The 26875-nt window shown below is 45.0% G+C and overlaps 1 long non-coding RNA gene across 1 annotated transcript; it reads right to left on the bottom strand.

Moving 5' to 3' along the window:
- Positions 1-1792: 1792 nt before the first annotated feature.
- On the bottom strand, positions 1793-20394 carry LOC117524781. Its single transcript, XR_004564851.1, has 3 exons — positions 20381-20394; positions 7216-7221; positions 1793-1871 (listed from the first exon to the last, which is right to left on the bottom strand). It is a non-coding gene; the product is annotated as an uncharacterized LOC117524781 (long non-coding RNA).
- Positions 20395-26875: the final 6481 nt, after the last annotated feature.

Genomic DNA, 26875 nt, shown 5'->3' with positions numbered 1-26875 from the left:
CGACAGGTATCTGTCATAAAATGCTAAGAAAGGAGAGACATGGTCCACCACATTAACTGGTGTTACTGGAGCTCTGAGCTCAGCTCAGTGGCGGCACAATATCTGTCACTCAAAGTGATTATGTTCCTAAAATGTCTTTAAGAAAAATATTCCACCTTACAGTTGTCATGGAGGTGGAAAATAGCTGTAGAGATGAAAACCGTGTTTGTACCAGGCTGTATGAACATGTTTAATATTTCTCCTCTCAAGTTTGACATTTTAACATGGGATTCTATGGACATTCAAGCTAACTTCAAGCAGCCATTTAAGCTAACTTCAGTGTCGTGCCAATGCTGAAGTAAACAGTGAGCATTTATACGAGTGCATTTGGGCACAAAATTATGGTAAATGGACTTTATTTGTATGGCGACTTTTCCATCTATATCAGAAGCTCAAAGTGCTTTACAGTAATGCCTCACATTCACTCATTCGCACCCACACACACAAACGGCAAATGAGTTCGAAGTGGACATGCAAAATGAAGACCAACAAGGTGAAAACACAGCTCTGAACAGCCATATAATGCTGTAAAGAAATTATTAACCTCACTTGCTGGGTCTGTACGGGAATATCAGACCTCATCTTTTACGCTCGGTCCGTACAAAAAAGACTGAGGTCTGATGTTTTTCCATACAGACCTCACGCTCAGTTAATAATCCTGTAATATTCTGGAGCCTTGAGTCAAATAAATGATGACTACACACTATGTTGTTGCTCACGTGGTCTTAAGAAGGATGCTGGAGAAAACACCTCAGGACACTGACAGCAAGGAAGACAACTGGAGGGCCGTCAGGGATGGAACAAATATACAGCTCTCCTCAGCCGTGTGAAAGACAGACGCCATTATTTAAGGGATTACAAACTGTAAACTAACAACCCAGTCGCGCGGAAGAAGTTTGAGCAGGATTATGTGAGTCTGCATTCAGTCAGAACTTTGGCTCGCTGCCTAAAGTATGGAAAACAATAGTATAATGATCTGAACAACATAATGCTCAACATAATGTATAGACAATAAACCACGACAAAAGAGCAAATACTTGTAATTTGTGTAATGCATCATTGAGCAGTATGTATGTAGGCGTTTTATTGTAAGAGTAGTTAATCAGGATATGAATATGTTATTTTTTTTCCAATACTTTAGATAACTCTATTTAGTTATAACACACCACACTCTGCAGTTGAATAAATTACATGTTTAGTTTGACCGTTTCCGGAGATGTAACACTCTTAGACCTGTAGCCAGAAAAGGGGCCGTTTTCATTTATATAAAAGACGAAACATTTATATGAACAGCAAAAGGCAGGTTGACGCTAATCTCTCCGCAAAGCGAGTTCTTGGCGGTCCATGCCATGTCTTCATTTACACCACATCTGCAATGTCGTGGCAACAGTCTTTGATGTACCGCACTTGGTAGCAAATTAGCAGCTAAGCTAAACACAGTGAATTTACAGCGTGGTACGTAATGTGTGACAGCCTGCTTGAGCAAGTCCCACTGCTGCCACCAGTGTAACTGAGCCGGCGAGGGTTTGTTGAAGGCGTGTTGAGCATTAAAACATGGGACAATCGATGACTGTTCGAGCGCAGCAAAATGACTGGCTCCTTTATTGTGCACTCCCACACGCGCAGGTGGGGGCACGTCACCTCGCACCTCCTGTCCTACGGCAACAACAACATGCCAAAATTAAACCCCATATAACACAATTATAAATAAAAGCAAAGCATCAGAAATTCTGTTCTATTACCATGAAAAATTAAAAAACAGGCAGACATCAGCCCATTTATTGATCGGCCCACCAGGAAAAGTCCTGGTACTCTCAATGGCCAATCCACCCCTGGACTGGGCCCTTAGACCCCGTTCACACTGGGGTTTGCAATCCATCTTAAACCAGATTCAGTCAGGATTACTTTCTAGTCAGACAATGTTCAGAATTGTTTTTTAAATCTGGCTCATCCTACTAGGCTGCGTTCAGACTTGGGTTTGTGTTCCAGCTCAAGCCACATCCTACACCAGACTGGAAAGTTTGGGTTCTGTGCTATTTTGCACAGAAATGGAAATGGAAATTAATACCTAACAAGAAACTGATAAATTTCATCCCAGAAACTTATTTGACGTGAGCCTAATTCATTTACACTGTAACAACATTTCAAATTACCTGGTTTTCCACAGCTTGTCACTGCACCAAAATGCACTAATCAAATTATAAAGCATCTTCAACATGTGGAGTTTTTGTAAGATTTGTGAAACAAAGGCACTGTGGACCTACTACATTGTACCATTTTGTATGAATGTTTTCCACTGCCACAGTAAACGCTGTTTTTAAAAGGCCACCAGAATCAGATTCAGGTCTACCAATTATATTGTAAAGGTCAAACTTAGCCGTACAAAGGGTGCAGTATGTATTTCATTATTTTCACCAGTACAGAGAAATTCAACATTAATCATATCTTTTCAGCTTCACCTGACCTAAATATAGAGTTGAAATAGCATAAATTGCTAAACACCATTTCCCTTTTGATTTGGCCGCAGTGAAAGCCAGTGCCTCCGCAAATGAGCTAAAGCCAGTTGTCTAAGTCAGTAATTACAAAGATGGGCAACGCCAAGGCTGGGATCTGAACAAAAGAAAAGACAGTCAGTCATCATTTACCTAGAAGACTATGTGGGAAGTACAAAAGCCTCCTAATTACATTTAATCTTGACTCGAGATGTAAAACAGGAGGTTAACATAATATCACCTAACCATCTTCATGGTTCAGTGATGCCAAATGACGGGCCTAATGAAAGCCAGTCTGCCTCACTAACACCCTCTGACTGGTCATTTTTTGAGACAAGGAACTCTTGAAAATCCAATTTTCTGTGCGCTTGGTTTCTTTTTTTCCATGTCTTTTCTCTTGTCATGTCTTATGTCAAAGAAATGATTATTTTTGCCATTTTTCTGGCTCACTCTAAATCTATCATTTACAGCAGGTACAATGCTTGGATGGGGCAAATCCTTTCTGCATGAGCTCACCTTCTGTGGGAAGAGACAGGACCTATGGAGCAGATGGAATGTGTCCTGGGGTTTTGAATATTTCATTGGCATTATTGTCTCAGCTCTGTGGAGGACGTGGGGAATTAAGAGTTCAAGTCATTTGGACTTCGATCAGCCAAACCTATTCTTGTAAAACTGCAATTTACCCCCAAAAATAAAAGACTGGAAACATAACAGTGGTGGGCGTTTTTACAAGTAAGCCTTCAGAGCTACCCTCCTGCAATGAAATGCAGTATCACATGATGTAGCATCACAAACAGACATCACATATGTCCCAAATCACTGTTATCACCAAAGAAACAAGAGAAATTCACAACCACCAGCCACATTTACTCATATGACCACCAGCAATGCAAAAATGGCATAAACACAAGTAACACAATCAAAATTCAACAGATTCCAGAAAAGCTGCTGGGTTAATGTTCACCTGCCACACCACACCAGCAAAAGTGATTCAAAGTAAGCAGTCATCAATAGCAAATATCCATCCATCCATCCATCCATCCATCCATCCATCCATCCATCCATCCATCCATCCATCCATCCATCCATCCATCCATCCATCCATCCATCCATCCATCCATCCATCCATCCGCTAAACGCTTTATTTAGTGTCACTGGAAACCTGGAGCCTATTCCAACAGTCATTGTGCAAGTGGTGGGGAACACACTGGACAGACCGCCAGTCTCATAACATGTAAAGATACTTAGAAATCAATTAGACTGACCAAAGCTATTCAGCACAAGACAAAGTCCATCTTCCTTTCTTTCCTCCTAAAGTGTTGAATGATATGGTCATAGAGAACACTGGATCATCATTTGTGTTTCAGTAACAGGCTTTCCCCATAAATCTGTCAGCAAATCTTTCTTCTCCCCTTTAAGCTATTGTGTGGCAGAAAAAAAGGAAAAAAGAGAAAGAGTTCAAGTTCATCAGAACTTGAACTTAAAGATTTTGTTATGTTAATTAGCTAACTGGTTTTGTGATCGCTCACATTGTTGGTGGAGCTGAAAGCCAGCAAGCAGGCCACGGAGTGTAAAAGAACCCACCCAGTATTACAAACTAAAAAAATAAATTAATTAAAAAATAACACACCCCAACTTCATATATAAAACCAGGAGAGGAGGGTAATATTTTCAGAGCACAAATTTGCACAAAAACACAAATTTGCAAGAACAAAAAAATTCAAAAATGTTCAAGTTTAAAAAGAGAAGCGATCCCATGACCTTCTGTCAGGGACCGGTGTAAACCACTAAGCCACAGACAATTGAATGTTTGCATTGACAGCATTTATTACCAAATACCGCAATATTGCTTTTAAATGGTAAATAAGGGCGTGTCTTAGTTTAGTTGTAGTTTGACTCCAAAATTATGATTGCTTTTATTTGGAGATTGTAGAAGATCAAAAATACATCTGTTGAACATGAAGGTTCAAAACATTTGAAATACAAATGTATCACAGTCTGTAAATAGTGACACACACCTACATGTCTTTTCGTTCTGTTAACATGATTAATATGAGTATTAATGCATTGGCCCCGCCCACTTTTGCCTATCAAATTGTTCACCACTTTCAGTTGTTTGAAGCAGTTGTTTGAGTTATTTTAACTAATAACTATAATTGAATTACTTTTTTCTCAGTTACTGTAACTGGTCACAGCTGCTTTTATTTTTGTCATTTAATTATCTCACCTACCTGTTGGGGTCGCTATAACCACCACAGTATATTTTTGGCGATAACTACTGTAAGGAACCACCAGCCAAAAAGAGACCAGGAAGCCCAGAGTGGAGGTTTATGGATGTTGTGAGGTTGGTCGTGCAGGTACTTACGGTGGCACAGGAAAGATGCGAGCAACAGGTCGATGGATGGATACCGACTGTGGCAATCCCAACCCACTCTCACCCAAAGTTTGTGATAGCATCACAAATCAAATCAATTTCGTTTATATAGCACCAAATCACAACAAACAGTTGCCCCAAGGCACTTTATATTGTAAGGCAAAAGCCATACAATAATTACAGAAAAACCTCAACGGTCAAAACGACCCCCTGTGAGCAAGCACTTGGCTACAGTGGGAAGGAAAAACTCCCTTTTAACAAGAAGAAACCTCCAGCAGAACCAGGTTCAGGGAGGGGCAGTCTTCTGCTGGGACTGGTTGGGGCTGAGGGAGAGAACCAGGAAAAAGACATGCTGTGGAGGGGAGCAGAGATCAAAAACTGATTTAATCTATTAGTTTGTCATGCTGTGATGGTATCACGAAAATATTTTCTGACATATTTCAAAATTTGGGGTGACATGTTGGGGGAGGGACTTGCATTTGGAGTTAGGGTTAAGGTTAAAATTAGTCAGCAATGGGTGACTGTGTCACAAAATGTACTATATTTCATGACGGTATCACAAAACAAAACAAAACATGAGACTACGTGAGGCAAACCCTAATGCGGAAAGACACAATTTTTTTTTTTATTTTTACACTTAGATTTAAATGCCTGTATATGCGTATGCCACACCCACAGTGTTTGTGTAGAAGATGCTTGGACCCCATCAATCAAAGACATGAGACAAAGACATGAGATTTCAGTCATTACCCAAAGCTCGTGACCATAGGTGAGGGCAGGAGTGTAACTCAACTTTGGCTCAGCCCATTCTTCATCACAACAGTTCAAAACAGCATGTGTATAACATCAGACCCCAATCAGTCTATTGATCTCACGCTCCAACTTACCCTCAGATATTTAAACTCCTGTTGGGGCAATTACTCTCCCCTTCCCCAGAGAGGACAATCCACCTTTTTCTGACAAAGGATCATGGTCTCAGATTTGGAGGTACTGATTCTCATCCCAGTTGCTTCACACTCAGCCTCAAGCCAACTAAGTGGACATCAGAGGTCACAGCCCTAATGAAGCCAACACCTGAAAGAGTATCATCAAGGATACAAGTGGTAAAAATGAGATTCCTCCATCGGGTATCTGATCTTAGATTCCTGCAGCAAGTGAGAAGCTCGACTATCCGGGAGGGGCTCGGAGTAGAGCCGCTACTTCTTCACATCAAAAGGAGCCAGTTGAAGTTGTTCAGGCATCTGGTGAGAATGCCCCTAGTCATCTCCCTAGGGAGGTCTTTCAGGCATGTCCAACTGGGAGGAGGCCCTGGGGAAGGTCCAGACCACACTGGAGGGGTTAGATTTCTTGGCTGTCTTGGGAACATGTCTGGATCCCCAGGAAGAGTTACAGAACTTGACCAGTAATAAGGAAGTGTGGGATGAGCTGCTTGGTCTGCTGCCACTGTGACCCTAACTCCGATAAGCGGTAGAAAATGATGATGATAACATAAGATTTAATAGGGATTATTCTTTATTCATCTGACCAAGTTTAACAGAACGTTTACAGTGTTCACAGTGCTTCACTTTTTCCACATTTTGTTATGTTACAGCCTTATTCCAAACTAGAGTAAATTCATTTTTTTCCTTAAAATTCCATACACAATACCCCATAATGACAATGTGGAAAATGTATTTTTGACATTTTTGCAAATTTATAAAAAAAAAAAAAACCCTATCTTGTATTCACAGCCTTTGCCATGAAGCTCAGAATTGAGCTCAGGTGCCTCCTGTTTCCACTGATCCTCCTTGAGATGTTTCTACAGCTTAATTGGAGTCCACCTGGGGTAAATTCAGTTGATTGGACATGATTTGGAAAGACACACACCTTTCTATGTATAAGGTCCCAAAGCTCAGTGCATGTCAGAGCACAAACCAAGCATGAAGCCGAAGGAATTGTCTGTAGACCTCAGAGACAGGATTGTCTCAAGGCACAAATCTGGGGAAGGACACAGAAACATTTCTGCTGCTTTGAAGGTCCCAATGAGCACAGTGGCCTCCATCATCTGTAAATGGAAGAAATTTGGATCCACAAGGACTCTCCCTAGAGCTGGTCACGCGTCTAAACTGAGTGATCTGGGGAGAAAGGCCTTAGTCAGGGAGGTGACCAAGAACCTGATGGTCACTGTGTCAGAGCTCCAGCATTCCACAGTTGAGAGAGGAGAACCTTCATGAAGGACAATCATCTCTGCAGCAATCCACCAAGATATCAAAGGAGTGGCTTCAGGACAGCTCTGTGAATGTCCTTGAGTGGCCCAGCCAGAGCCCAGACCTGAATCTGATTGAACATCTCTGGAGAGATCTGAAAATGGCTGTGCATTGATGCTCCCCATCCAGCCTGATGGAGCTTGAGAGGTGCTGCAAAGAGGAATGGACCAAACTGCCCAAAGATAGGTGCACCAAGCTTGTGGCATCATATTCAAGAAAAGGTGAGGCTGGAATTGCTGCCAAAGGTGCATCAACAAAGTATGGAGCAAAGGGTGTGAATACTTATGTATATGTGATTTTTTAGGGGTTTTTTTTTATGTTTAAGAAATTTTCAAAAAATCAAAGTAACTTTTTATGTTGTCATTATGAGGGTCTGTGAGTAGAATTTTGAGGGAAAAATGAATTTACCCCCTTTTTGAATAAGGCTGTAACATAACAATATGTGGAAAAAGTTAAATGCTGTGAATACTTTTTGGATGTGCCGTATATATGGAAATTCTTCATCTTCGTCTCATGTCTCAATCAATATTGTGATTAAATGTTTGGGTGGGCGACCCGACTCCGGATAAAGCGGAAGAAAGTGGATGGATGGATGGATGGATGGATGGATGGATGGATGGATGGATGGATGGATGGATGGATGGATGGATGGATGGATGGATGGATGGATGGATGGATGGATGTATGTATGTATGTATGTTTGGGTGGGGCCCAGGTGATTTTCAGATTTCAAAGCGGACCCTGGTGTTCTTCAGAATTGCTGGTGTGCACACACCTAAAGCCCTACAGCGTTCATGTGGCTCATGGACGACCACATCAGTCTCAGATCATGTGCAGTAATTACCGATGGTAGCTTACAATGTGTCGGTACAGGTAAGGAAAGAATAGGCTGAAGGTGTCAAACAAATTGCCAATTTTCTTCTTGCCCTCAAAAGGCCTCGAACACACCATCACACACTTTGTGCTCTCACCAGAGATATTACAAAATGTGGTTCTCATTTCATACAGCATGTTTCCAGCACAATGAAGGAAGATCAATCAGAAAAACGACACATGAAAAATGATGGTGTTAAAAAAAAGGCCAGCGGTGACTTTGTGACAAACAGGAAGCTAATATTGGTGGGAAAAAAAAATCCTTCTGAGGTGTTTCATTGAGCACTGTCATATTCACACAATTACCCCAAATATGTTTATAGAGCATGTCCCAAAGAGACACGGAAAACTGTGAACGAAAGTAACCTCGGAGCATCTGACACTGAACTGTAGAACAAAGTCAGAACATATTCCTAAACTCAGCCTGCTGCAAACACTGATAGAAGTCAGAGACTTGCCTTGAGGTCGAGTCTGACATTGACACCAGCCCAACAGAAGACTTGAGACCTAATGAATCTCGATAAAGCTTTTACGGAAAAAGGAGATTCTGACACTTTCATATCAAAATGCTGTTTCCATCATCATCACAGCAAACAACCCCCCCCCCAAGGAGGGAGGTGATGGTCTAGTGGTTAAGGTGTTGGGCTTGAGTCCAGAAGATCATGGGTTCAAATCCCCACCGGACTGGAAAAATCACTAAGGGCTCTTGGGCAAGGCATTTATTCCCCTATTGCTCCCGGTGTGTAGTGAGCGACTTGTATGGCAGCACCCTGACATCTGGGTGAATGTGAGGCATAATTGTAAAGCGCTTTGAGCGTCTGATGCAGATGGAAAAGCGCTATATAAATGCAGTCCATTTCCCAACCAAAAAACACCCCCAGCATATTAAATATTAAATAACGATGATGCTAATGTCCAAACTCGAATCACACTCAAACAAATTATGGGCTCTTTCTTGATGGTGGATGCAAAAATGAGTTGTGCAAGTCCATTTGGGGGTGGGTCCCAGGGTGCCCTGCTATTTAAGAGGAAGGAAATTACAATGCAAAGCCGGGTGCCAGCCCCAAAGAGGTTGGATTTATGGTGGTCATTAGGTATGGGCTGGTTTTAGTTGTCATTGCTTCACTGGTTGGTGTGTTTAGGTGTCAGCTGACAAAATTAGTGTTTCCTTTTCGTAAAGTGCCGCGGATTGACGTGAATTCCCCGTAGACTGTGTATATACACTGGAGAAACCCTCTGTGATGTCACACCAAGCCCTGGTAGGACATCACTCCCATCCTCGCAAAACTCCACGGGCTCCTAGTCAAAGAACGCATCAGCTACAAAATCCTCCTGCTTACCTACAAATCACTCCATTCACTGGTGCCCAAGTACATCACTGACCTTCTTCAACCCTACTCCCAGTCACGGTCCCTGCGCTCCACCAGCAAGGACCTACTCTCCATTCCCCGCACCAGACTCAGAACCTTTAGAGATAGGGCTTTCTGTGTAATTGCCCCTACCCTCTGGTACAGCCTGCCCCCTCCCATCTGTTCTGCCACTTCTCTGACACAATTTCAAAAGCACCTCAAAACACAACTCTTCTCTCTTGCCTATCCTCCCTAAATCCCCCCTCCCCCCCGTCCACTACCTCCCTCCTCCCACTTTGTGAAGCGACCTTAGGTATCACAAAAGGCGCTACAGAAATCCAAGTCATTATTATCTACTTGGCACAGTTTCTACAATTACTGCTTCAGAGTTATCTGGGTCCCTTGGTGGCTTCCCTCATAGAGGTGGGTGGATCAATCCGAATATCGATAATATCGATACCAACGCTGGTATTGATATTGAACGGTGTAAAAAGATCGATACTCAGGCTTTTTTTCTCTCCCGCACACACTGACTGCTGCACACGCAGATTCATCAAAGTCTACTCTGTCTGTAAGAGCAGCGCTGCGCTGTCACACAACATGGAGCAGCGCACCCTTGTATTGTGGTTTGTCAGCCCTCTACCTCAGGAGATTTTGTTTTAAGATGTGTTGAATGATATTTTTTAAACAAAAATGTTGATTGTGATAATAAGTATTTTGTTGTCACGTACAATGTTTGGCGAAATTCTATCCTAGGTCTTTTGGATCCTTTGGATCTATGAAGCTTAAATATGAAAAAGTATCGGTATCAATATCGGCGATACTGGGCCTGTATTTACTTGGTATCGGATCAATACCAAAATTCCCGGTATCGCCCACCTCTATTCCCTCACTCTGCCCCTTCTTGCATGGTCATTACATTTTTTCAGACCTGCCTACTCCTGTCAGATTTACCACACAGTTTGTATTTCTTCATGATTAATGGAAATCAAGTCTATGACATTTTAAATGTTCATTTATCAACCCTGGCTGTAAAAGTCATAACTTGTATGAAAAGAATCCTGATGTTGAGCTTTCCCTAATGACGTATGGCCTTTGAAAAATGGAGGGACAGTGAATAAAATTGCCTGGAATTCTTAAAATGTGGATGTGATATTTTCCGTTGAATGCCTTGAATTAAAGCTGAACAGCTGCATCCCAAGCACATCTTGCATTTCAACTCTTTTTTTTTTTTTTTTTTAAGAAAAACTCACACTGTCACTGTCCAATTGCCTGGGGCCCTGACTGTGTGTCAGATCATCAAATGATCAGAGAATAACTGAAAGAAAATGAGCCAGGTTTTCGTACCAATCAGCCTTTTTGTCCAAACACAAGTATCACCTCTTGAACATAATCAGAGTCACACGGTGAGTTCAGATCTCTTGAACAGGGCAGTGCTAAACATGGTTTAGTTTAGTGCGAAACAACAGATTAATTCCATTTACTTAAATCGGTGAGCAGTCGATACGGACTAAGTGGACTATACTGACCCAGCCCCCTGTTACAACAAAGTGCTTTGACAGCACAGTGTTATAGCTATAGTTATGAGCACATGGCCAGATTGTAAAGCTGAATACTGAGGAATCATAATAGATACAGATACAGTTATATACTGCTATATATAACCATATCAATGTTAGATGCAAGATACATACATTGATAGATATAGTGCATTTCCAATTTTTTTCAATTTCTATTTATTTTCATTTATATAGTGCCAAATCACAACAGAGTTGCCTCAAAGCGCTTCACACAGGTAAGGTCTAACCTTACCAACCCCCAGAGCAGCAGTGGTAAGGAAGAAACTCCCTCTGAGGAAGAAACCTCAAGCAGACCAGACTCAAAGGGGTAACCCTCTGCTTGGGCCATGCTACAAACAAATTACAGAACAATTCACAGAACAAATACATCTGGAAAGTATTCACAGTGCATCACATTTTCCACATTTTGCTATGTTACACGCTGTCCAAAATATTCCAGAAAAGGCCAAGAGGGTGCAGGTTCCAGATGAACTCATCACATCTGCTCAAATTTATGTTAATCAGTGGCTACGTTTACATGCCCTTAATATTCGAGATAAGGTCAATATTCCGGTTTCTAAATCATTAGGAATAACCTGTTTATATGATTAAGCAGACAGAGTTACTCCTGTATACATGGTATCATTTAGAATATCCCCATCTAAACAGTGACGCTGTTGGGAAAGTGTAGTGACACAGACCCACAACAGGGGGCGTAAATGAGCGGACAATAGATGAGCCAAAAATACAACACTTTACTGTTGTGAAATGTGCACAACGAGAATACAGACAAACGCAGAATTTGGATCACAATCAAAATATACAAGGTGATGTGTGGGTAGGCTCGAGAATAGGAGACGTCCGTCTCGAGTAGAACCGGATCCCACACGAATTCCACTGCCACTGAACCCGAAGGATACTGGAGCCGCCAAGTCCCGAGTCACCAGGTGGTCATTGTCTCCGACTGTCGGATCTGGTACTGCTGGCAGGAAGCAGAAGAACAGATGTGATGAGTGTGTGACAATACACTCAGTAAACAGTCAGCAAGTCGTCTTTCCAGGTGGGAAACAACACCTCCACCTTTAACACAGAACACAGTTGTGCAGAGCCTAAGAGCTACTTATCGTTTTGGAGTGAGGGTGAAGAACATCACTCCAACACGGCCCACAAAACGCTGCACCCAGCTGACAGCAGCTACAGCAACTCCTGCAAACACTCAGAAAAGAGATCACATGCGTAACGGCACAGTCAACGGCTGAGAGTTTACCGTAGAGGTAGATGATATCTCGGCGACGAGGTGGAGATGTCATCCGGCTTTTGTGTGTGTGGTTGATGACCTGGTGATTGGTGACAGCTGTCATAGTTGATGAGTGACAGCTGTCACCCCGGCTGTTCTTGTGAGGCGGCAGCGCCCTCTCATGCCTGAAGCCCGCACTTCAGGCAGAGCACCCTTTGGTAGTGGGCCAGCAGTACCTCCTCTTCAGCGGCCCACACAACAGGACCCCCCTTCAACGGGCACCTCCTGGCGCCTGACCCGGCTTGTCGGGATGGCGATGGTAGAAATCGGCCAGGAGGGCCGGATCCAGGATGAAGCCCCTCTTCACCCAGGAGCGTTCTTCGGGTCCATAACCCTCCCAGTCCACCAAGTACTGGAAACCCCGGCCCTTCCGGCGGAAGTCCAGGAGCCGACGCACAGTCCAAGCTGGCTCCCCGTCGATGATCCAGGCAGGAGGCGGCGCTGGTCTGGGAGCACAGAGGGGTGAGGTGTGATAGGGTTTCAACCTGTAGACATGGAAAACCGGGTGGATCCACAGTGAAGCTGGGAGCTGGAGTTTCACTGCGGCAGGACTGATGACCTTGAGGATCTTAAATGGTCCAATGTATCTGTCTTTGAGTTTTGGGGAGTCCACTTGTAAAGGAACGTCTTTCATGGAAAGCCATACCTCCTGCCCGGGCTGGTATGCAGGGGCTGGGGAACGCCGGCGTTCTGCATGGGCTTTGGCCCTCATCCGGGCTTTCAACAAGGCAGAACGGGCGGTGCGCCACACCCGACGGCACCTCCGCAGGTGGGCCTGGACTGAGGGCACACCGACCTCTCCCTCCACCACAGGAAACAATGGGGGCTGGTACCCCAGACACACCTCAAATGGGGAGAGGCCGGTGGCAAAAGAACACCTGGCTATTAAGCGCGGAATCGATCCAGGCCAGATGTTCACTCCAGGAAGTCGGGTGCGCAGACGTTCTTGGTTGGCCCGTTCTGCCTATCCGTTGGTCTGCGGGTGATACCCGGACGAGAGGATCACGGTGGCCCCCAGTTCCCTGCAGAAACGCCTCCAGACTTGAGAGGAGAACTGGGGACCTCGATCTGAGACAATGTCCACGGGTATCCCATGCAGACGCACGACGTGGTGGACCAGGAGGTCTGCTGTCTCTTGGGCCGTAGGGAGCTTCGGGAGGGCCACGAAGTGGGCTGCCTTGGAGAATCGGTCCACTATCGTGAGGATGGTAGTCATGTCCTGGGACGGCGGGAGGCCCGTGACGAAGTCCAGGCTGATGTGGGACCAGGGGCGATGGGACACAGGTAACGGTTGGAGGAGTCCCTGTGCCTGTTGGTGGTCAGCTTTTCCCCTGGCGCAGGTGGTGCAGGCCTGGACATAGTCCCAGATGTCTGCTTCCATGGACGCCCACCAGAAGCGCTGCAGGACCACTGCCACGGTCCTTCGCACCCCTGGATGGCAGGAGACTTTGGAAACGTAACAGAAGTCCAGGATGGCAGCTCTGGCCTCTGGTGGGACGTAGAGGCGGTTCTTCGGTCCGTTACCTGGGTCCGGGTTCCGTGCCAGGGCCTCCCGGACGGTCTTCTCCACGTCCCAGGTGAGGGTGGTCACGATAGTGGACTCATGTAGGATGGATTCCGGCGGATCCGACAGATTGGTTTTGACTTCGACTTCGTGAACCCGTGACAGAGCATCCGATCTTTCGTTCTTGGTCCCGGGGCGGTAGGTGATCCGCAAGTCAAAACGCCCAAAGAACAATGACCAACGGGCTTGCCTGGGGTTCAGCCGCTTGGCAGTCCTGATATACTCCAGGTTCGGGTGGTCCGTGAAAACTGTAAATGGTACTGGGGCTCCCTCTAACAGATGTCTCCACTCCTCAAGAGCCTCCTTCACCGCAAGGAGTTCCCAATTGCCCACGTCATAGTTCCGCTCAGCTGGGGTCAACCTGCGTGAAAAATAGGCACAAGGATGGAGAATCTGATCAGACTCCCCGCTCTGGGACAGCACGGCTCCTATCCCTGAGTCCGAGGCATCCACTTCTACCACAAACTGGCGGCTAGGATCGGGCTGCACCAGAACTGGTGCAGTCGAAAACCGGCGTTTCAACTCCCTAAACATGGCCTCGCACCGATCCGACCAGGTAAATGGTACTTTGGAGGAGGTCAGAGCTGTCAGGGGGCTAACTATCTGACTGTAGCCTTTTATGAACCTCCTGTAGAAATTCGCAAAGCTGAGGAACTGTTGCAGCTTCCTACGGCTTGTCGGTTGGGGCCAGTCTCTCACCGCCGCAACCTTGGCCGGATCAGGGACGACAGAGTTGGAGGAGATTATGAACCCCAGGAAGGACAAAGAAGTGCAGTGGAACTCACACTTCTCACCCTTCACAAACAGCCGGTTCTCCAACAACCGCTGCAGGACCTGACGTACATGCTGGACATGAGTCTCAGGATCCGGGGAAAAAATGAGAATATCGTCTAGGTATACGAAGACGAATCGGTGCAGGAAGTCCGGCAAGACTTCATTTACCAAAGCCTGAAACATCGCGGGGGCGTTGGTGAGGCCGAACGGCATGACCAGGTACTCAAAGTGACCTAATGGGGTGTTAAATGCCGTCTTCCACTCGTCTCCCTTCCGGATCCGAACCAGGTGGTACGCATTCCTAAGATCGAGTTTTGTGAATATTTGGGCTCCATGCAGGGGTGTGAACACCGAATCTAACAGGGGTAGAGGGTACTGGTTGCGGACCGTGATCTCGTTCAGTCCCCTGTAGTCAATGCATGGACGGAGTCCGCCATCTTTCTTGCCCACAAAAAAGAAACCTGCACCCATCGGTGAGGTGGAGTTCCTGATCAGCCCGGCAGCTAATGAGTCCCGGATGTAGGTCTCCATTGATTCGCGTTCCGGACGTGAGAGGTTGTACAGCCAGCTGGATGGATACTCAGTGCCCGGGATCAAATCAATGGCACAATCGTACGGACGGTGTGGGGGAAGAGTGAGTGCCAGATCTTTGCTGAAGACGTCAGCGAGATCGTGGTACTCCTCAGGCACCGCCGCAAGATTGGGGGGAACTTTAACCTCCTCATTAGTGGTCAAACCGGGCGGAACCGAGGATCCTAGACATTCCCGTTGACAGGTTTCGCTCCACTGAGCCACACCCCCAGATGGCCAATCAATCCGGGGATTGTGTTTGATCATCCAAGGGAAGCCCAAAATCATGCGGGAGGTAGAAGGAGTCACAAAAAACTCAATCTCCTCCAGATGATTCCCAGACACCACCAGAGTCACAGGTAGTGTCTTGTGTGTGATTAAAGGGAGAAGGGTGCCATCTAGTGCCCGTACCTTCAATGGTGAAGGAAGCGCCACCAGAGGCAGCCCTACCTCCCTTGCCCATCTGCTGTCCAGCAGATTCCCTTCTGACCCCGTGTCCACCAGTGCAGGGGCCTGAATGGTTAGATCCCCACTCAGGATCGTAACTGGGAGTCGTGCAGAAAGACGGGTTTGTCCCACGTGAATTTCTTGGCCCACCCTTAGCCCAGTTTCTAAGAGCGGCCGTTGGTGTTTAACCATTTGGGGCAGTCTCTCTGCTGATGCTCGTTTGAGCCGCAGATAAAGCACTCTCCACGGACCAGTCTCCTTTGTCTGTTAGTGGCTCTGACTTTAGCCCTGCTCGTGTCCATAGCATCGTCAGCAGAGGGAGCTGTCGCCAAACGGAGCGCTGAGGCAGTGGAGCGTGGGGAGGGCGGTACCTTTTCGGATTCGGAAGGGAGAGGGACAGCGCGTACCCGACCGCGCCCTTCGTCACGCTCCCGACGGTGTTCCTCTAACCGATTGTCTAATGGTATGACCAGATGAATAAGCCCATCTAAATCCCGCGGCTCATCCTTAGCCACCAGATGCTCCTTCAGGACTGACGACAGTCCGTTTACGAAGGCGGTGCGGAGTGCAGCAGTATTCCAGCCAGACCTCGCAGCCGCGATGCGGAAGTCGACTGCATACTCAGCTGCACTCCGACGCCCCTGTCTCATTGACAGCAGCGTTGCTGAAGCAGTCTCGCCTCTGTTTGGGTGATCAAATACTGTTCTGAACTCCCTCACAAACCCAATATAAGAGGTAAGGAGTCGTGAATTCTGCTCCCAGAGCGCCGTAGCCCAGGCTCGTGCCTCACCTCGAAGCAAATTAATCACATAAGCCACCCTACTGGTGTCGGACGCGTACATCACGGGACGCTGTGAAAAGACGAGCGAACACTGCATTAAAAAGTCCGCGCACGTCTCCACACAACTCTCGTACGGCTCTGGGGGACTTATGTATGCTTCAGGGGATGGTGGGGGGGGGGGTCGTTGAATGACCAGTGGAATGTCTATATTTGGCACCGGGTCAGCAGGAGGAGGAGCTGCAGCAGCGCCCTGAGCGCGCACTTCGACCTGCGCGGTGAGAGCCTCCATCCGGCGATTGAGGATGACGTTCTGCTCGGTCATTAGATCCAACCGAGCAGTAAAGGCGGTGAGGATTTGCTGCAACTCACCTAACACGCCTCCTGCAGATGCCTGTGCACCCTGCTCTTCCATTGGCTGTCCAACAGATGGTTAACACCCCTCGGGATCCATGACGATGGCCGAGATATCCTGTTGGGAAAGTGTAGTGACATGGACCCACAACAGGGGGCGTAAATGAGAGGACAGTAGATGAGCCAAAAATACAACACTTTACTGTTGTGAAATGTGCACAATGAGAATACAGACAAACGCAGAATTTGGATCACAATCAAAATATACAAGGTGATGTGTGGGTAGGTTCGAGGATAGGAGACGTCCGTCTAGAGTAGAACCGGATCCCACACGAATTCCACTGCCACCGAACCCGAAGGATACTGGAGCCGCCAAGTCCCGAGTCCCCAGGTGGTCACCGTCTCCGACTGTCGGATCTGGTACTGCTGGCAGGAAGCAGAAGAACAGATGTGATGAGTGTGTGACAATACACTCAGTAAACAGTCAGCAAGTCGTCTTTCCAGGTGGGAAACAACACCTCCACCTTTAACACAGAACACAGTTGTGCAGAGCCTAAGAGCTACTTATCGTTTTGGCGTGAGGGTGAAGAACGTCACTCCAACATGGACCACAAAACGCTGCACCCAGCTGACAGCAGCTACAGCAACTCCTGCAAACACTCAGAAAAGAGATCACGTGCGTAACGGCACAGTCAAATGGCTGAGAGTTTACCGTAGAGGTAGACGATATCTCGGCGACGAGGTGGAGATGTCGTCCGGCTTTTGTGTGTGTGGTTGATGACCTGGTGATTGGTGACAGCTGTCATAGTTGATGAGTGACAGCTGTCACCCCGGCTGTTCTTGTGAGGCGGCAGCGCCCTCTCGTGCCTGAAGCCTGCACTACAGGCAGGGCGCCCTTTGGTAGTGGGCCAGTAGTACATCCTCTTCAGCGGCCCACACAACAGACGCACGTCTTCCACCGGTGCTTGATTTGGTCTGGCGTTCTTGCAAATCCTGCTTCGTGTAACTTTTCGGCCACCGTCTTGTAAATGTCGCTACCTTGGTACTTTCTACCGTCAATAAAAGACATTATATTCATGTCTTTCACAATACTAATGAAGTACTCTGTTTCCTCCTCGCTCCAAAAGTGTGGTGCTGTGCTGCCGCGTCTGGATTTCCCCATGCTTGTTTATCTCTGCTTCTGTGGTGTCCAGTGGGTTGTGCGCGCCACATACAAGTAGTTGCCATGCTCAAAAGACCAAGATTCCTTGCGGATAGGACATGCGCAGCACACAAAATAATGTTCCTTTCTATGGGGATATCCCGATGCACGTTTATATGAACTGACATTCGGGTTAGAAAAGGAGTAACCCAGGGGTCATATTCGGGTTTTTAAAAACTGCAATATGAGCATATTCAGGTTTTTGCGTGTGTTTACATGGCCGTGCACAACCGGGTTATTGCTAATATTCTGGTTATGAAAGGGTTATTGGCTGCATGTAAATGTAGTCAGTGAAATCACCTGCTGGAGTCAGTGGTTGTAAAGAAAACCTGCCCCCTCTTGGCCCTTTCTGGACACCACTGTACAGCTGTATTCTAAAATGGAGTAAATACATTTTTATTCCCTCAAAATTTTTACACAGCACCCCATAATAACAACATGAATTTTTTTTTTTTTTTTTTTGCAAATGTATTAAAAATAATAAACTGAGAAATCACGTGTACGTAAGTATTCACACCCTTTGCTCAATACTTTCTTGATGCACCTTTGGCAGCAATTACAGCCTTAGGTCTAGTTGAATATGATGAATACTTATCTTTGTGCAGTTTTGTCCTTTCCTCTTTGCAGCACATCTCAAGCTCCATCAGGTTGGATGGTGCACATCCATTTTCAGATCTCTCCAGAGATGCTCAGTCAGATTCAGGTCTGGGCTCATGCTTCACTATAGGGATGGTGCCTGGTTTCCACCAACCATGATGCCTGGCATCACACCAAATAGTTCAATCTTTGTCTCATCAGACCAGAGAATTTTGTTTATCATGGTCTCAGAGTCCTTCAGGTGCCTTTTGTCAAACTCCAGATGGTCTGCCATGTGCCTTTTACTAAGAAGTGGCTTCCGTCTGGCCACTCTACCATACAGGTTTGATTGGTGGATTTCTGCAGAGACGGTTCTTTTTCTCGAAGGTTCTCCTCAGTCTTTCTAAGGGAGGCAGCAGAAGGTTACCCAAAAACAGGAAAACGTCAGTAATGGAGTTCTCATACCAAGTGCTCAATCCAAAATGGCAGGCAAAAATCAGAAGCACGGGACAGCTTTAAAGGTTTGTAACTGGGAGACACAAACCTGAAAACAAAAACTAAGGTGAAACTTGACTACACCTGAAGATCAGTAGAAGATAATTCCATGAGTTTGCATGCAGCCTGAGTGTAGGACTTGCAGGAACAGGAAAAAGTATTGACCTGAATGGAATGTGGGAGTATTCCACGGCTATGTCTGTAACAGTGCCAGGGATTTCAATGGAATCACCAATGGAGGTGGTGTTCCATCGCTGATGGCACCACGAATATCATCTAGAGGAGTCATTGTACATGGCTTGGTGGTAATTCTGGGATGCAAAACTGTGGGCTAATGTGGCATTTGTTGGAGGAGTTTGTGAGCAAACTCCTCCATTGAACCCTGACCTAATGTGCCTGAACACACATCGAGTGCACCTGTCTTCTACATTTCTTATTCCCTCCCAGATGGCATGAATGTTGTTTTTCTGACATTCTGCCTGATTCGGCTTGGCTCGTGTTCATTCGTACTAAGTGTGATGAGGCCTTTAGGATTGAAGAAAGTCTGATATTCCAATACACCAGGTTTAACTCAACAACTAGCACTGTTGTCTCACATCAAGAATGTCATGGGATCGATTCCCATGTGGTCCTTTCTGTGGGGAGTTTGCATTTTAGTGCAAACATGCAGGTTTAGTGAACTGAGGACTTTAAACTGAACGTAGGTGTGCGTGCAAATGAGTTTCTCAGTCCTGTCCAGGGTGTCCCCCACCTCACACCTTATGACTGCTGGGATAGGCTCCAGCCCCCCTGTGACCCTTGACTGGAGTAAGTAGGTATAGTCAATGAATGAATGAATACTGAGCTACTGCCCTTAAAGCAGCCCAGATCAACTGATGTACTTTAAAATAAGTGTTTGTGAACTAAGCCACTGCTCGGAGGGAGGGTGGTGGTGGGGGCCTCTGAGCTGCACTAGCCCAGCTCTCTAAAATAGCCAAAATTAATTTCAGAATGATATAATTCATAAAAATGGTTGCAATCCTGGCACTTGTACGGTCACACAATTGAGAAATTTTTACAAAGAAGTTTTGCAGGTTGCAGATTGTTTAGGAAAGAAATAAACAACTTTATTGAGCAGAAATATATTTGATAGTATTTTTCACCCACAGCAGTGGAAATGAAGCCATAAATGCAGCGTTGATGTGTCAAATGTTGAAATATATACGTGCCACTCACTTAAACCTTGGACCGCCACTTCAGCTTTTAAGCTGACAGCTTTGCAATCAAAAGACACTTTACCCCTCAAATTGCCGAAAACAAAAGCACTTGTTCATAGCCTTGTATTTCTTTCTTTCTGACACTGAAGTGAGTGAAGCAACAGAAGAATAACACATAAAATCCCTCTGCATTCACATTAGCACCCAAAAGGCGTGTAATAAAAGGCTGACCTTCACAACATGTTTAGATGGAACCTGCAGTTTTAAAGTCAAAGTCTTTATGCCAGATAAGCAGTCGTGCATTTTAATCCTCTCTGTGCTGAGTGGGGCATCTGGTTAAATAAGTGCCTTTTCACCCCTTCTCTTTGTAGTGGGGATTTCTGTTCTGACTGCGCTTTCCTCTGCAGATCCACGAGAACTCAGATCCACCCATTGTACAGGCTCACTGTGTCAGGCTTAAGCTCCCACTCCACACGGCCTTCACACACCAAGGCAGCATATTCCTGTCTCGGGCACCAACCAATCCTTATTTCCGGTGGGTTCAGATTATAAAAAGTTTTCTCTGCATTTCATTTCCTTCCAAATATTTACAAAAGCTGTTCTTCATCAAAACCACTTAACTTTTTATTTTTCTCCTCACTGAGCCGACACGACTTCCAACATTATCTTTTTCCATCGCTCGGTCCTTCCAAATGTTTCCAAGGCAACAAGGCACCAAGCCTGGACATTTGCCATTTTAGGTCATTTCAATTCCAGCACTCCAGCCAGTTTAATTACTTATTAAAGATTTAAAAAGTGCACACGGACATGCTCGTGACATGTTGTGAGAAGTGGGTGGACTCCTGTAATGAACCTCATTATTCTTTCCACACATTGCAGCACGGGTAGAATGCACGTGAGCACGCATGCTATCAATATTCATGCACTGAAGTTTGACTCCACTGCTCGGCAGTATGTCCAATCAAAGCTGTCGTCTTTTCAGGAGGTGTCGGGTGGGATCGTTCCTTTGCTGACTTTGGTGATTCTGTGCTCGTTGCCCTCCAGCATTTGATCTCCACCTTTCTTAATACAACATGATATACAGTACGCTGGTTGGGGGTGCACGAGTGTAGAGCAAAGTACCAGAAAAAGATAACACCTCCTACACATTGCACCATGCTATAAATTTTTTACCTATTTGTATCAAGTTGAAATCCCAGTTGAAATATGTTCCTACTGGCTTGACTAGCGGAGATTCCCTTTTGGCTGACCTGATCTGTCAGGAGCATCTGTCTCAAGAGCATAAAAAGTGTATGTCAGCTTGGTTATATTTACTATTGTAGGTGGATGTGGCAGTTGACAATTAGTCACAGGCAAAGCTTCTTAAATGCACCTATGACCAATGGACAAAGTGAAAAATAGATATGTAGCAAGGTTAAACGCAGTTTGAAAAACATTTTCCTATCAGCGTAGCGAGTGTTGTCATTATTATTAAAACAGTAGCTTTTCTTGGCAACATTAATTTTATTTTAAATTTTCAGAGTACTTTTTTTTCTGGAGTACTGATGTTTGATTGGACAAAGGGTCCAACCAAATATTAGAAGATTCACTGTGCCCACCAGAATCCCAAGATTTAGAGAAAAGAACTGGTAATTACCTAATTACCTGCATATATCACTTATATGCAGACGATACCCAAGTATATCTCCATTTAAAAAGAGGCGATGGCAGCTCTGCCACACGTCTGCTGGACTGTCTCTGGGAAATCAAAGGCTGGATGGCCCAGAGCTTTTTAAATTTTAATGAAACAAAAACTGAAATAATCATTTTTGACCCGAAGGGAAACTGTGATGTGTTTCACAAGGACCTGGACCCCTTTTTACCTTATTTTAAACCCACAGTTTCTAATCTTGGTGTAAAGCTTGACAGTGATTTTACATTGGACCAAATTGGACATCCTCTGTGTCCCTAAGAGCAATTTAACAACACGAGGCGATCAAGCCTTTTCTGTGGCTGCCCCTAAATTGTGGAACGAGCTACCATGAAACATAAGGTTGTCCCCCACTCTACCTACTTTTAAATCATGTCTTAAAACTTATTTTTATTCATTGGCTTTTAACCCAGCATGAGAGTTGTGTGACCTCTGTTCTTGTGTGATCTCTGTATTTTGGTTTGTCTTTTTGTGTCACCTCTGTTCTTGTGTGTATGTCACTGTGCAGCACTTCGATAAACATGTTTTTTTAAATGTGCTATATAAATAAAGTGGATTGGATTGGATTTGTGACATTATAGTATGTAAATGTTGACAGGAATTACTGTATGGCTATACTATATACTGTACCACAGCACACTTAAAGTAAATATGTGTTTCAGTACGTCACTGAGCAAATGCACTGTAGTATTGTCATGGAGAGTTAGTCTAACTGTTTGTAGGCCTAGTATTCCATGTATATTTTTGTACTTTATTTTTACATAGGCTTACTGTATACAAGTGCTAAATGCACATGGCTTCTGTTAGTTTTTATACTGTACAAGTGCTACGTATAAATGCACAGGATTTCTGTTATTTGTACTTTTTTTTACTATGTATAAGTGTATAAATACACAGGTTTTTGTTTTGCAACATGCATTTATCCTACAGTGAACAATAAACATTTATTTCTACAGCTTCATGTCCTGAATATTGTTTATATATATATATATATATATATATATATATTTTTATGTGGTGTTTAGAGACTGTTCAGTAGGGTTTTAAATTTTGATTAACTCGGTGCACAATTTGACAACATAGTTCAGTTTTGAGCACAGGTGAAAGTTGGGGTGAATGTTTGGTTTTGCAAGAAGAGTCTGGGGTTTTGTGAATGGAGCTTGAAATTTGGGTTTTGTGTTCACAGATTAGAGAAAAGGAGATAAGCTTTCGAGAAACGTGTCTTAGCAATTGAGAAAAACTGTAAAAAGATGCTGTTTGAGTAAAGTATCAATTTCAGAATTCATTAAAAAGAAATGCCAACAAACTTTTTGTTAAAGCAGTTGTAGTTCTGAGCATACTTTTCCTTGCACATGTAGGTTACAGTCGTAATCTAGCACACATTAATTAATAAGAAGCAGAGAGCTGCAGAGAAGAGTAAGCGTGATACTGCACAATCTGTGGCCTGATGGTCCTGCAGAGGCGGCGGCCCTGCACAAGAAGCAATTTCTGCTGTCTTCAGCATCCAGCCAAGAGTAGAGCATAGATTAAAGCCTGTCCGGGGTCTTGTCGGGTTGTTTTCTTTCCTTCCACAGAAAAGGTATGATAAGCCTGTAATGAGAGAAGACACGCCATGTGCCACCATCCTATGTGTCTGTTGAATATTAATTTTTTTTTTTTTCAGTATAAAACCTCAAAACAGCAAAGGAAAAGTTTTCTTGATTTTTCTTGAGAATCTGTGGAATCTGATAAACGGCACTGAAGTGAGAGATGGTAGTTCATGAAACATAGCTTGCAGTCCAATGACTTTATCGAGAACCATGAATCTGGTCACTCTCAGTGAATCAAACCACAGGAGCAGCCTGACCCCCTTTGTGAACCTCCTTGACTGCTTTCCTACGTGAGCACTACACTGCCTGTACTCAGCTTCACCTTTCCTCCAAGCTTTGTGGTTAGACTCATTTTCTTTTGGTGCCACAGGTAGAGAACCAAGACAGGAACAAGAAGGGACTGGGACTCCGACGAGGGCGGTCGCATCTCCTCCACTCTCCCTTATCTCTGCTCTCTGCTTTAACCTTTAAGTCCCTACTTCACCAGACTGTGAATTCCTCAAATTATATTGGATACTGGATCTATTGGACTACTATTGGATTAACCAAGGAATTGATCAGCTGGTCTCTGAACGCTATTGACACCATCTTTTCTAGAAGAAGGTCAGGACCGGGGGATCCTACCTGCCCAGATGGAACGTATCCTGCGGGCTATGTTCTCGACTCCTGGGGGTCATGGCGTGTTGCATGCTTTGCGCCTTTCTCTGTTGAGGACATTGAGGATTTATTCATATTTGGTCTTATGGTAGCAGGGCTGATACTTTCTGGCTTCTGTGCTGCCCTGATCTACTGGAAAATTGGCAAGACGGCGGCATCAAGAACCACAGCCCCTTGCTTGTCCATCATAATTAACAAGGTTGGCAAGGCTGTGCATTCTCAGACTGCAATGACTCTTGAACTCAGATGCAAATTGGATGACATCTTGGAGCAGATGCAGGTGAAGATTTCGGAGGCTGGGGAATATTCTTAATTCATAATTGGGAATATTCTTAATTCATAACTGGGATTTGGTTGTTCAAGTGAAGCTGCAAAAAGTGTTTTTCACTGCTCAACCACAACACGGCAGGCTTATCAAGCCTGAAGGACAAATTGCCCGACTGTTTTCCTCCAGAGGAATGTCTTTGGCCTTGGTGAACATTAGGCTGTTTTCTTATCTCATCTCACAAAGACAATAAACTGTTTTCATAGGACTGAAGCATGCTCCATTCCCTCTCCCCACCCCCCTCCTACCCCCCCATCACACAGCCCCCTACTCCGGCTTCTGCTTACATCATCCCTTCCCTTCTGTGGGGATGGCGCGGTTTTAGCTGCAGCTGGTCCCCGTCCCCTCCCAAGCTGACGGTGGCGCAACTCAGGGTTGCTGTGTGACCTTCACCCACTTGCCTCAATTCGGATAACGGACTTCTTCAAATCTTGTGCACATAAAAAATGTCAAATGTGTATGTGCTGTCTTTAATTCTGATGTGTGCCATTATTACGGTAAACAAGTAATAATTGTGGGCTAATTGCTGTCTGAGGTAACTGGAGTGTAAACATAATTTCTCCACTGTGAGATCAATAAAGTATATCTCATCTCTTCTCATTTATTGACTTGGAAATAGTCATGTATCCACCCACTGACATGTCTACAGACATCTGGCTTGAAGAGAGATGATTTGTATCAATAATTCTTATTTTTACTTTTTCCAAGTTTTTCTGGACTCTGAAAATGTAAGAAGTGTGTATAAGAAGTCCTGTAATTCCTTAATGGTTATTGTGATACTGCGTTGAACTCTTTGAGTTCATTGGTACTACCAATATGGTGACCTGGGATCGATCCCCAGTCGCACCACTTGCACGTATCCTTGGATAAGACACTTCATCTACACTGTTCCAGCCAACCCAGCTGTAAATGGGTATTGGATGCACTTTTGGATGCAAAAACTCTCTTTTTTTTTTGTTTCATGAACTCCAGTTAGTTCAGAAATGTAGTAGTAAAACACAAAATCACACGACTGAAAATCCACCGAAAGCCGTCTGAATCTTCCGAATGGTGCAAGAGCTGGGCATGTTAGAACATGTCCTGTGAGACCAACACGGAGGTGCTTTTGTCCTGCTCCATTAGCGGCTCCGTGGCGAATTCCTCCGCTCCTCTTTCCATGACAAAAACTCCTGTAACAGTGGAATGTGCCGAAAAAGTGGTATGTCCACCTCTTCTGCCATTTCTGTAGTAGTCAGATGACGTCCCGGATCAACACAGCGTTCAGTTTGGAAATGATCTGGTCATTTCAGCCTGTCGATGGCATACATACACACACAGTTGTGCTCAAAAGTTTACATACCCTGGCAGAATTTTACTTTTTTTTTGCCCATTTTTCAGACAATATGAATGATAACAAAAAACTTTTTTTTTCCACTCATGGTTAGTGGTTGTGTGAAGCAATTTATTGTCAAACAACAGTGTTTACTATTTTTAAATCATAATGAAAACAGAAAATAATGACCGTGATCGAAAGCTTACATACAGCCAAATAAACCTATTTGGTGTTTCGCAGCTGTGGATCTTGTGCCGTCTCGCGGTCCGTGGTTCGGTTTCAGCAGAGTTCCGGTGTCAGGAGATCAGCACTCACAGTGTAACACATCTCGTGAAGTACGGACAATAAGACAACATCGGGGGACGGCAGAAGTCCATCACAGGTGCTACACCTCCTCCAGATAACCCTCTCAACTTGGGAGAGCGTATAATCAGTGCTTAATTTGTAAAGTGGGAGGTCCCGGGCCACACCGAAAATAAACTGGGCATGTATTGTAGGCCTAATAACACCAGTCACACCAAATCCGGATAGAGTACAAATTCCTGTTTATTTTAGTGGTCCCTCGTTTATCGCGGGAGTTACGTTCTCCGCGTTCACACCGGGCGCGACACGAGCGACTGCAGCCACAGGTTGCCATGTAATCCCTATGTAAGGACGTGTTTTGGCGCCAAACTGCGCAGCGCAACGCGAGTGAAGCAATGCGAGTGAAGCAACGCGAGTGAAGCAACGCGAGTGAAGCGATTTTAAGCAATTTTGAGCGTTTTGCGCGTTTGTGGCGCGAAATTGCATCATGTCACATCGTGTTGCCCTCCTCCCCAAGTTGAAAAATCTGAACTTTTTCATCTCTTCGCGCCGCGATGACCATCCATCCATCCATCCATTTTCTTCCGCTTTATCCGGAGTCGGGTTGCGGGGGCAGCAGCTCAAGCAAAGCCGCCCAGACCTCCCGATCCACACACACCTCCCCCAGCTCCTCTGGGGGAACCCAGGGACTGAATATGTAGTGACATGTAGATGTCTGGAGTTTGACTGAGGATGTGAACATGTCCTGTATCTGGTAGCAGCCTGTGAGCAGGACTTATGTCTCTTTTGTCCTTTATTTCACAATCATGAGAGAG

The sequence above is a fragment of the Thalassophryne amazonica genome, chromosome 14 (genome assembly GCF_902500255.1).
Source record: "Thalassophryne amazonica chromosome 14, fThaAma1.1, whole genome shotgun sequence".
Classification (NCBI taxonomy): domain Eukaryota; kingdom Metazoa; phylum Chordata; class Actinopteri; order Batrachoidiformes; family Batrachoididae; genus Thalassophryne; species Thalassophryne amazonica.
Note: the sequence above shows the minus strand (reverse complement) of the source record. Positions and strands in the feature narration are given on the sequence as shown.